Below are 12701 nucleotides of genomic sequence, written 5' to 3'. Positions count from 1 at the left end.
ATGATTTAGAGAGATTCTTCAAAGCGGAATGGCTGAAGATCCCTCTGTCTTTTCCCCATCTTGTGCAACATTATAGGAGAAAATTAGGTGCTGTTTTATTGGCAAAAGGGGGTTGTACAAAGTATTAACACTAGGGGTGCTAATAATTGTGACACACATTATTTGATGTCAAATAATTATTTCTTTATGTGGGATTTTTTCCCCACGGAATAAATGCACTTGTATTGAAGGTTGGATTTTTCTCTTTTTTTCCATTAAGGTCCCATATTATTTAGAAAAAAATATACTGTATATATTAGAAGCTAAAAAACACATCTTAACCAGGGGTGCCAATAATTATGGAGGGCACTGTATTATCACGTACTTACCTCTTTTCGATCCAAAAACACCGAGTGTCAAGACACAGCTGTAAATGACCAGAGCTGGATTTTGGGGGGATTTTATGGGTGAAACATGGTAATACAACAAAGGTCGCGATGCATAAATCGCAGACATCAAGGAGTAATTGAGATTTTCATTTTCATATATTTACCCTTTTAAACGTTTTTTATTTTTTCAATTTTTCTTTGTTTGGACCGATTATTTATCATCTAAAATATTGGGGGAAATGCGACAGAAACGAAAAAAATACAATTAAGCGATTGATATGAGGTCGATATCCTTGACTTTTTTACAGGTGCCATTTTTTTTCACTGTGACAGAATTTGTTTAAAAGTTTAAAATATGCGAGTGAATAATTTTTTGAAGTCTTTTTTTTTCAACTAAATATTAGACATCAATTAATGTTTCTAAGCTAAAAATGACAGCCATTTGGAATAATAAATACATTACTTACTGTCATGTACGAGACGGAGGAACCAGTTGCGTATTGCAGACACAAGATTTTATTGATTTTGACAGGCAAAGGAAGCAATCAGGTCAAGCGGTAATGACTAGTTGACATGCAAACATATGCTGAATCGCTGACGACCTTACACTGGATGTTGTCTGCTCGAGGCTTATATAGTGTTCTCAGTTGCTCTTTGTGACATAATAAAGGGTACACAGTAACATGTGACGAAAGCTTTGTGATGCATGAGTGTGATGCAATATGCTGAAACATTAATAGCTGCAACGTTAATACATGCAATATGATGAAACATTAATAGCTTAAACATTAATACATGACAGAACCCCCCTCTCAAAGGACGGCTCCAGAAGTCCCAAGGATTGAGCCCAGCAAGGGCTACTAATCAGAGTCCATGGCCTCATCCACTGTGGGCATTGGCTCAATCTCCTCCTCGCCAGTGGAGGAATCAACTACCGATGGCAAAGGGTCGGGTTCAGAGTCAGAGTTAGTGACGGGATCTGTCGTTCACTTGAGTAAATGAATCCATTCCGGTTCGTTCAGTAAAAAGATTCGTTCAAACAAATCATTCAACGAATCGTTCGCCCCCCTCATCTCCCTCCCCGCCCAAACGAATCGTTCGGTTACTGAACGGGAAGTGACGTTGCCGAACGAATCACCAAAGACCGCTTCACAGTATAACTGAACGAGAAGTGACATTGCTTGGTCCCTCCCTCTCTTGCACACAGGCACCGCTCGTCGTAGTTTCAGAAATGAGTGACAGGCGGTATCATTCTGCTTTCACAGACAGCCTCGTCTCCCTCCTGCTGCTGCAAAAGCGAGGGAGAACTTCCGCGTCGTCTGTCCTAATTCTATGGGCTCAAAGTCATGGCTCGTGGTTGCATTTCGATTTAGGACACGGTTAAACATTTTCCTTTTGTGAGGGGAGTAGGGGGCGGGGGCGCACGGACTTTCTTTAGCATGTTCTTGATCACATATACAATGCTGCTGCTACCAGCCAACACAGCATGCTTGCTGTCACGAAAATAAAAATACATCGAAAGTTTAATTTCTAAATATGGAACGACCAACACATCATATTTACATCTCGCTCTGTTGTATTTTTGTTTTTTAGTATTACGATGATTGTGTTGAATTTTTGCACTGGTATTAATAAAATAATCCGGTCAGCTCCCCTGTCAACCCCGCATCTCAGATCGTCAAATGCTGACGAGAAATAATTGTTAGCTCTTTACGATGTCGCCTTTCTACTCTCATTAGCCTGTTAAGAAAAATGTAGACATATTGCGACATCTCCCGTGTCCGCGTGCGTTGTTTTTGGGCGCTTGAGTAGCACATGATGGACGGATTGACATAATTTGTCAAACCAACCGACACGCTCTGACACGAAAAAAAAAAATAAAACACTCGGGAAAAAATTGACATGTATTTACAGTTTCATTGCAAATCAGTATTATGGTGATCATACTAAATATTTTTTTCTGTGCACATATGAGGTAAATATCGCTGCCATGAAGCCTCCATATAGTGACAGTTCTCTGCCCGCTTCACTGCCGTCACGCGACCGCAGCTCAGCTTTTGCTTGCCTCGTAGCTACCCGTGTTTTAAACTACTGTAAATTTGATAGTATGTCGTCATAGGCAGTCACGAGTTTGTTGAGAAAAGTACTACTCTAAACCATGCTCGCTAGATTTGTGTGGTGTTTTTGTCTGTTTGAGCAGCATTTGATAGGCTCCACGTTATCAAGTATGTGACAAAGTCATTTCCTTTCATTTTCTGATTCGTTCACCGCATAGTCATTACTGGAAAATCAAGTTAGCAGCAAGCTAGGTCAGGAACCGGAGGACCGAGTCACTGAACGGGAAGTGACAAAACTCAGTCTTGCCCCCCTGCCTGCACGCTGGCTGCTTATTGGCCACACATGGACGTGAGTGACAGACGCCCTGATTCTGTTTCCGCTCCCTCCCCTGCCCGCGATGAGGCTGGCGTCTGATTGGTTGTGTGCGATGTCAGAAGACGCTGTCGCTTGCTCAACGCCCTCCCACGCAGCGAACAAGCACCACCTTCATAGAACGAATCAGTGCAGATGGTGATTAGTTCGGTCTCGTTCACCCAAACAATTCGTTCAAAAAGAACGAATCGTTCGCGACCGATACAACACTAGTCAGAGTCAGATGTAGGCATGGGCTGAGAGCAGGCCGCTCTAGGTCGACCCCGCCGGAAGGACGTTTGGCCCGGATGGAGGCGGTGGAAGTCTGATATGAGGGTTCGATCTACAATCTGCCCAGCTGGAACCCACATCCTCTCCTCAGGACCATAACCTTCCCAGTCCACCAGATATTGGAGGACCCTGCCCCGGCGGCGTGACTTGAGCAGGCGGCGAACTGTGTAGAGAGGACCCCCGTCCACCAGGCAAGGAGGGGGAGGTGGTGCTGCATTGGGGACCAGGGGGCTTTCATGGACTGGCTTTAGTTTGGAGACATGGAAGGTTGGGTGAACCTTCATAGACCTGGGTAGTTTGAGTCGGATAGCTGATGGGCTGATGATCTTCTCCATGGGAAACGGACCAGCGAACCTGGGTGCCGGTTTACGTGATTCCACTTGGAGCAGGGGCGGACTGGTAATCTGTAGCTTCTGGAGGATCACAGAATGGCCGGTGCTCTGGACGGCCAGCGGCCGCCATACACACATCACTGTTTTTATCCCCCTATCCTCTATGATTATCTACAGTTCGCACCTAATCCGACAGGTGGCAGCAATGCGCCTGGCTGTTAACCACCAATGTGATAGGAGGAGAACGAAGAAGTGGGCCATCACTGCAAGGCACTGTGACTCTGAAAGACTTGCTGTGGCCCACAAAGGGGCAGGAGAGAGCGATAAGAGCTTTGGCGGACTTTCTAGTTGCCACCGGGCTGAGATGGAATGAAGAGGGTTACTTGTTAGGGATATTGGCAATTGTTATCCACCAGGTAGTTACAATTTAAATGAAATAAATGGCAACTAAAGGGCTCTTATTTTAGCTGTAAAACAACGCATGCACACGCAGCAGCAATATTAATTCAGAAGAAATATAACAAAATATTAATAAAATGAATGGTTTTACTTTAGAGTTTAGGTAATTAAATTGATATATATTTTTAACCATTTATACATCGTTTTGTTTTCTGGTTAATACTTTCCTATGAAGGTTATGTATACAGGATTTGTCTTGAAATGTTTATTTTATTTTCATTGAAATGTATTATTTGTGTGGCAAGATTAATTATGGCATAAACAATGAAGTCATTTTATAGACACGGGATAGGTGTTATTATAATTAATTGTATACATAAAACTTGCTTTAAAATGGATACATAAAACTTGCTTTAAAAAATAAATTCTTTCATTTGTTTATTCAGGTTGATCATAGAGCTAGGGCAGAGGATGAATCCAACTCCAGTTCAGCCTTGCTGTACTTTGAGCGCCCCAAGTCAGACAGTCACAGTCTAGACACATTTTCTTCATTTTACTCTTAAAGTGCACGAAATTGATGCATTTTACAATTAAACATAAAAACCGGACCCCCCTAGAGGGTCTGTGTTTCCCTTCGTACAGCGATTCTTTTGGGCTGGGCTGAGTCAAAGTCCAGGGCTGCTTTTTAGTCCCAGTCCACCCCTGACTCGGAGTGGCAGATCCCGGGAAGAAAGCCATACCTTCTGGCCCACTTGGTAAGCAGGGGCTGCGGTCCGTCGTCGGTTGGCTCTGATGGCATAACCAGAAACAGACTTTAAAAGAGCGGTACGAGCTTGAGACCAGATTCGGCGACATCTCTGTACGCAGGCTTGGGCGGAAGGGCAGGAAGCATCTCCCTCTTGGCTGGCGAACAGGGGCGGTTGATAGTCAAAGACAGCGTGAAAGGGAGACAGGCCAGTGGCAGAGCTGGGCAGGGAGTTCTGAGCGTATTCCACCCACAGCAGATGTTGCGCCCAAGAATGGTGGTTGCGTGAAGCCATGCAGCGGAGGGATGTCTCAAGCTCTTGGTTAAGCCTTTCCGACTGGCCGTTAGACTGGGGGTGATAGCCTGACGTGAGGCTCGCTGTGGCTCCCAGGAGGCGGCAGAACTCTTTCCAGAAGGAGGATGCAAACTGCGGACCCCGGTATGATACGACATCCCTTGGTAGTCCGTGAATTCGGAACACCTGCTCCATAACCACCTGTGCCGTCTTCTTAGCAGTGGGCAATCTTGGCAACGGGATGAAGTGGGCCATCTTGCAGAACCTGTCCACAACCGTGAGGACTACAGTGTTTCCTTCAGAAGGAAGGAGTCCAGTTACAAAGCCCATTGATATATGGGACCAGGGGCATTTGGGGACTGGCGTTTGGGTTGGAGCAAGCCGGCTGGGCAATGGCTGGTGGTCTTGCTCTGGCTAAAGGTGGGGCAGGCTTTCACGAAGTCTTGGACATCTGTTCTCAACGATGGCCACCAGAATCGCTGGGAGAGCAGGTGGATGGTACGTGTGACACCAGGGTGACAAGCCAGGTGGGAGTTGTGGCCCCACTGGATCACCTGGGACCTCAGATTATCAGGAACAAAGAGGCAATCAGTGGGGCAGGCGCTGGGGCCAGACTGATCCCGGATGGCTTCTTTAACCTGCTCCTCAATGTCCCAGGTCAGCGTGGTAACTAGGCAGGAATCCGGGAGAATGGGCTCAAAATCCTCCACTAGTGCTTCATCCTTCTAGAATACTCGGGAGAGAGGCTCGGGCTTTGCATTCCGGGAACCAGGGCGGTAAGAGAGGGTGAAATTGAAATGTGTGCAGAATAGGGACCACCGGGCCTGCCGCGGGTTCAACCACCGAGCTGTTCTTATGTATTCAAGGTTCTTGTGGTCGGTCCACACCAGAAACGGAACTGCTGATCCTTCAAGCCAATGTCGCCATTCCTGTAGAGCGAGTTTCACAGCCAGCAGCTCGCGATTCCCAGTGTCATAATTCCGCTCTGCCGGGGACAGTTGGCGAGAGTAGAAGGCGCACGGATGTAACTTGCCGTCCGATGCTGCGCGCTGTGAAAGCACTGCCCCGACCCCCACGTCAGACACATCCACCTCTACCACAAATTGTCGCTCTGGGTTGGGCATTTGGAGGATTGGGGCAGAAGTGAAACGTGCCTTAAGAGTCTCGAAGGCCTTGTCGGCTGCCGGAGTCCACCTGAACGGAACCCTTGTGCTGGTAAGCGCAGTGAGGGGAGATGCCACTGTGCTGTAATTCCGGATGAATCGTCTGTAGAAGTTGGCAAAGCCCAGGAATTGTTGCAGTTTCTTGCGGTTCTCCGGTACAGGCCAGGCTATAACTGCCGTCACTTTTGCAGGGTCCATCTGAAGCCTTCCCTCTGCCACTATCTGTCCCAAAAGTGATACCGACCTGGCGTGGAATTCACATTTCTCTACTTTAACAAACAGGGAATTTTCCAGGAGACAGCGCAGAACCTGTTGCACGTGATTGATAGGGTCAGGCATGGTTTGAGAAAATATCAGTATGTCATCTAAATACACAAAGATATTGAGCATGTCTCGCAGGATATCATTTACCAGAGCCTGAAATACTGCAGGGGCGTTGGTTAAGCCAAAGGGCATGACTAGGTACCTATAGTGTCCTGAGGGCGTGTTGAATGCAGTCTTCCACTCATCGCCTTCTTTCATTCGAACCAGATGATAAGCACTCCTCAGATCCAGTTTAGGGAACACAGTGGCACCTTGGAGAAGTTCAAAAGCAGATGACATGAGTGGCAGGGGGTAGCAGTTCTTGATGGTTATGTCATTGAGTCCACGGTAATCTATGCATGGGCAGATAGAGCCATCCTTCTTCGGTACAAAGAAGAATCCAGCTCCAGCAGGCGAGGACGACGGACGGATTAACCCGGCAGCTAGTGATTCATTAATGTACTTCTCTAAGGCGCTTATTTCTGGTGCAGATAAGGAATACAGACGGCTCTTTGGTGGCACCGTGCCAGGCAGGAGGTCTATGGCGCAGTCATATGGTCGGTGAGGGGGTAGCGAAGTGGCCTTGGTATTATTAAAGACCTCACGGAGTCCATGATAGCAGGCAGGCACGTTGGAGATATCTGAAACAGAACTGACAGGTTTAGGATTAACAGGACTGACAGATTCAGGGTTGGTGGGTATGACCGCCTCCTTCAGGCAAGTCTGGTGGCATCTCCTGCCCCATTCTCGTACCACTCCAGTCTCCCAATCTATGTTAGGGTTGTGCTGGCGCAGCCACAGATAACCAAGGATGAGAGACTGACCTGGTGAGCGGAGCAGATGGAACTAAATGGACTCGTGGTGGTTTCCGGACAGAAGCATGGTCACCGGGGCTGAGATGTGGGTCACTGTGCCGAGTAGATGTCCATCCAGAGCTTGTGCAGGAACAGATGGGGAAAGTTGGTGACGCCGAATACCGAGCTGCTGGGCCAGATCCACATCCATGATGTTGGCCTCCGCTCCAGAGTCGATGAGAGCGGTCAAGGAATGGGTGGTGCCAGTCAGCAGGAGGCGAATTTGGAGCAAGGGTTTACGAATGGGGGGAGACTGAAGACACGTTGAGCTCACCCGAATCTCCCCGACGTCTGGTGAGCTCTGGCTTTTGCTGGGCAGGTTGTGATTCGATGACCTTCACCTCCGCAGAACAGGCACAGGTTAGAGGTGAAACATCGCTGGCACTCTTCAGGAGTTAGGGCAGCACGGCCAATCTCCATGGGCACAGGCCGGTTTAAATGAGTGGGAGTAACAACTGGAAAAGGCTGCGAGGCAGAGGGTGTATTCCGACGTCCTCTCTCTCGCCGTCGGGTCTGAATCCGACGGTCAATGCGGGTTACCAGGGCAATGGCTTTATCAAGGGTGCTGGGTAGATCATAGGAGACGAGCTCATCTTTGATGAAGTCCGCCAGGCTGTGATAGAATGCGTCGGTCACGGCTTCCATGTTCCAGTCGCTGCGCCTCACCAGAGTTCAGAATTCAATCGAATACTCAGACACTGACTGATTGTCTTGACGGATGGTCATAAGGGCGCGGGATTACTCGGGAGTTAGAAAAGCCCATGTCGAACACTTTGATCATTTCATCGGCAAAGGCTTTGAAGTTATTACAAGCTGGTGTTTGCCTCTCAAATTCCGCTGTTCCCCAAAGCCGAAACCGACCAGTCGAGTAGGTGAGGACGTATCCAACTTTGGCCCCTTCGGTTGAAAAGGTCCGGGGTTGCAGGGAAAATTGGACTTTGCAACTTGTCAGAAAGGCTCGTACCTGAGTTGGGTCGCCGTTAAAGCTTCGGGGTTTCCAATCTTGCGCTCGGGAGCGTCAATAGCCAAGGCTGGGTTCACCGGAACCGGGGCTTCTGGAACCAGACCATTGGATTGTGGTGACAATGGAGTTGCCAGTTTGGTGAGAGTTTGGATCACCTGAGTCAGTTGTTCTTGCCGTTGCTGGTGTTTGTTGCCGATCTGGATTAACGATGCGATGTCACCAGACATCCGGGAGACATCCTCTTCCGTTTGGTGAAGACTGTCCAGGGCAGAGGGTTGATACGCTGGTTCCATTATGGTCAGGTCGTACTGTCATGTACGAGACGGAGGAACCAGTTGCGTATCGCAGACACAGGATTTTATTGATTTTGACAGGCAGAGGAAACAATTAGGTCAAGAGGTAATGGCTAGTTGGCATGCAAACATATGCTTAATCGCTGACGACCTGACACTGGATGTTGTCTGCTCGAGGCTTATATAGTGTTCTCAGTTGTTCTTTGTGACATAATAAAGGGTACACAGTAACATGTGACGAAAGCTTTGTGATGCAATATGCTGAAACATTAATAGCTGCGACATTAATACATGCAATATGATGAAACATTAATAGCTGAAACATTCTTACATGACAACTTACCTTCTTTTTATGGCTAGGTTGAAACAAAAGCTGTTGCGCGAAATCTGTAAACAGGGGTTTCCAGGGTAAAACGGACAAATTAAAAATAGTTCGGGTGCTTATTGCGCCATGAATCTGCTATTGCAGCATATAGACATTTTTCTATCAAACACAACAGTTCTTTTGGCTTACAATACAGCAGTTTATTTTAAAGAGGGGTGCAAGAGCAGAAACTGCTTTTTCAGTCTTGTCTGTTTTCCGCCATATACAGTCATGTGAAAAAATTATAACACCCCATAAAATATTCAGTTCTTTATTAAGAAATGTTCACATATCTATGTCTGATCTTGGTTTTCTTTACTCAATAAATCCAATATATCAACAAAAATGCATATTCTGAGGAAAAAGTTAGGACACCCTACCACCTAATAGCTAGTGTTTGACTTTGGCTGAAATAACTTCAGTGAGGCGCTTTTTGTAGCCATCTACCAGTCTTTGACATCTGTCCGAAGAAAGTTTGCCCCACTCCTCAACACAGAATACATTGATATGTGAACATTTCTTTGTAAAGAACTGAATATTTCATGGGGTGTCCTAATTTTATCACATGACTGTATAGTGTAAAACCTACTGTACTGTATATATGGCAGAAAACACTCAGGTGACTTGAAGTTTCGCTCTGATTTGGCCAAATCAATTCAATTTCAAAATTGTCCTATATGCATGTGTGACACATCATTGAAAAGATTAAAATCTCAATTTTCTGGGGGAAAAAAACATTTGAACAGGAGGGCATTAAAAAAAAAATGTAGCCCCTAAACCCTAACTCGGGGTGAGAGCATGAAAAAACATAATTAAAGACACCATAATTTTAACGATATATTGTCGCATACTTATCTTGTTTCTATCCAAAAACTCAGTGTAGCATGTCTCACCGAAGGTGAAGACACAGCTGTGCATGGCCACAGCCCGACTTTTTGGGGATTTTATGGGTGAAACACAGTAATACAACAAGGGTTGCAATGCAGAAATCACAGACATCAAGGAGTGGTCGAAAATTTATTTTTCAAAATTTAACTTTTTAAACACCCCCCCCACCCCACCCAAATTTTTCTTTTTTTTGGATCGATTATTTATCCTGTAAAATATCGGGGGAAATGCGACAGTAACAAAGAAATACAATTAAGCGATAGTTGTGAAGTAGATATCCGTGACCTATTTACATTTTTTTCATTGTGATGTAATTTGTTTAAAAGTTTAAAATATGTGAATAATTTTTTAAAGTCGTTTTTGTTTTTTAAACTAAATATTAGTCTTCAATTAATGATTCTACGCTGAGACATTTCGAATAATAAATATAATGACTTACCTTCTTTTTATGGCTTTGTTGAAACAAAAGCGGGGCTTTGTTGAAACAAAAGCGGCTGCGCGGCGTTTGTAGAAGGGGGTCTCCAGGGTAAAACGGATGAATTAAAATTTATTCGGGGCTCGATGTGCCATAAAACTGCTATGGCAGCATATAGACATATTGCTCTGTCAAACGCAACATTTCTTTTGGCGTAAAATACAGCAATTTAATTTTAATGTGGGGTGCAAGAGCAGAAACTGCTTTTTCAGCCTTGTCTGTGTTTTCCGCCATATACATATTTATACAGTATTTGCAATATATCTCTGGATTATTTTGTTGCTTGTTGCCTCTTAACTCCCATTAACTCCATTAACTGCCATTGACAGTTATAGACATCAAATCCATTTCACTTGGAAAGGCTGGTATTGAGTGAACGTTTCACTGCCATTGATGACAATAGATCCAATCTGACTGGGGACAAACGATCGCTGCCAACCCTCCCAGTCAAAATGGATTGGATGTCTTTCATGGTCAATAGCAGCCTCTGAGTTAATAACTAGAAATAAATCAATACATTTTAAAAACCTGATCTTTTACACCCGATTCTAAATCTCTGAATATGAAGCGATCGGGCCCAATTTCTGATCGCCTCATCTGATCGAGACATCCCTGTATTATGTATCAATTATCTCCATTAGAACTGGGATGGTTGGCAGCGAATGGATGAATTTTCATTCGCTGGCAGCCCTCCCAGTGATGAAATTGAAACACATTGCATTTCAAGGACTTCATTGTTTCCCTGCGTTCTGAAATGTGCGGATTTACAGTACATGTTAATCATTGGTTGTAATCAGAGGTAGGAATAGCAGGACAATGTGTCAAGAGTGACATCGTGACACAATTATTAGAGCACTGCCTTGAAGAACACCACGGTTCTGTTTCAATATCAATACAGTGGGTCATTGACTGGGAGAGGCTGGGATAACTGTCAACCCTCCCAGTCAAAATGGATTGGACATCTAGCACCTTCAACGCCAGCCAATGAGTTCAATGAGTGCCCCAGAAAGCATTCAACTGTTGCAAATTCAAGTCTCACATTCTGCCTAGCAACAAGCATTTCTGCACAAATTGCCTTCTCTATCTGTTGTTCCAAATAATGAGTCGGTGTGTAGGAAGGTTTCCTACAGTTGAGATTCTTGGCCTTCTCGGGGCGGAGTGCAGCAATTGTCATCAGAGGACAAGCCAAACCGGAATTTGAGAGGTAGGTGCTTCCGCATGACCATCAACGACTCCACCCAGGCAGATTTTAGATATCAAGGCTTCAACCTGCAAAGCACCACGGCGATGACAGTGTTGCGTGATCTGTCGTAGACAGACACCAATCTGATGTGACATCATCGGCGTGACAAGATCGGAAGCGCTACTTGTGGTCTGGATGTCATGTTGGCTGTGTTTTTGTAAAAATAGTAACCTTGAGCTAAAATGTGTTTTGCTTTCCATAAGAGGATCAATAGTAACACATGGAAAGAGCTTGATTGGAAAACTTCAGGACACTCCTGGCCGTTTCTAAATTTGTAAATGACCCAAATGTAAGGAAGTGCTAGAGGAACTGTGGGATAATTGGTGACTATACTTACATTTTTTTAGACTGCCCGAAGTTACATACTTTTTTGATATAATAAGTCTGATGAATGTACAAACCGGATTCGGTTGAAGTTGGGAAATTGTGTAAAATGTAAATAAAAACAAAATACAACGATTTGAAAATCCTTCTCAACCCATATTCAATTGAATACACTACAAAGACAACATATTTAATGTTCAAAATGATGACCTTAATTGTTTTTTGCCAAATAATAATTAGAATTTCATGACTGCAACACGTCCAGTAGAAGTTGGCAAAGGTGGCAAAAAATACTGAGAAAGCTGAGAAAAGCTCATCAAACACCTATTTGAAACATCCCACATGTGATCAGGCTAATTGGGAACAGGTGGGTACCATAAAAGGAGACTCCCCAAACATGCTCAGTCATTCGCAAGCAAGGATGGGGCGAGGTTCACCACTTCGTCCACAACTGCATGAGAAAATAGTTAAACAGTTTAAGAACAACATTTCTCAAAGCAAAATTTCAAGGAATTTAGGGATTTCAACATCTACGGTCCATAATATCATCAAAAGGTTCAGTGAATCTGGTGAAATCAATGCACGTAAGCGCCACGGCCGAAAATCAAGACTGAATGAGCCTGACCTTCGATCCCTCAGACGGCACTGCCTTAAAAAACAACATGAGTGTGTAAAGGATATCACCAAATGGGCTCAGGAAAACATCAGAAAACTACTGTCAGTAAATACAGTTCGTCACTACTTCAGTAAGTGCGGGTTAAAACTCTACCATGCAAAGCAAAAGCAGTTTATGAACAACATCCAGAAACACTGCCAGGTTCTCTGGGCCCGAGCTCATGTAAAATGGACTGGTGCACAATGGAAAAGTGTTTTGTGGTCTGATGAGTCCACTTTTCAAATTGTTTTTGGAAACACTGGACATCGTGTCCTCCGGACCAAAGAGGAAGCGGACCATTGGACTGTTATCAGAGCAAAGTTCAAAAGCCAGCAT

At 44.9% G+C, this 12701-nt stretch overlaps 1 protein-coding gene across 4 annotated transcripts in view; it reads right to left on the bottom strand.

The window, feature by feature from the left end:
* The window catches only part of LOC130924038 (GPI mannosyltransferase 3-like), a 41567-nt gene extending 33004 nt beyond the window's left edge, over window positions 1-8563 (bottom strand). For 2 of the 4 annotated variants that reach the window (XM_057850387.1, XM_057850543.1), the window contains exon 1: window positions 836-1359. The gene's annotated coding sequence lies outside the window, so the exon portion shown is untranslated. Of the gene's footprint in view, window positions 1-835; window positions 1360-8432 lie in introns of those variants that run through there. The other 2 variants (XM_057850617.1, XM_057850459.1) reach the window with 2 other exon arrangements.
* Window positions 8564-12701: the final 4138 nt, after the last annotated feature.

This window comes from Corythoichthys intestinalis, chromosome 1 (assembly GCF_030265065.1).
Source record: "Corythoichthys intestinalis isolate RoL2023-P3 chromosome 1, ASM3026506v1, whole genome shotgun sequence".
In the NCBI taxonomy this organism is placed as follows: Eukaryota; Metazoa; Chordata; class Actinopteri; order Syngnathiformes; family Syngnathidae; genus Corythoichthys; species Corythoichthys intestinalis.
This window is presented reverse-complemented; position numbering and strand designations above follow the sequence as displayed.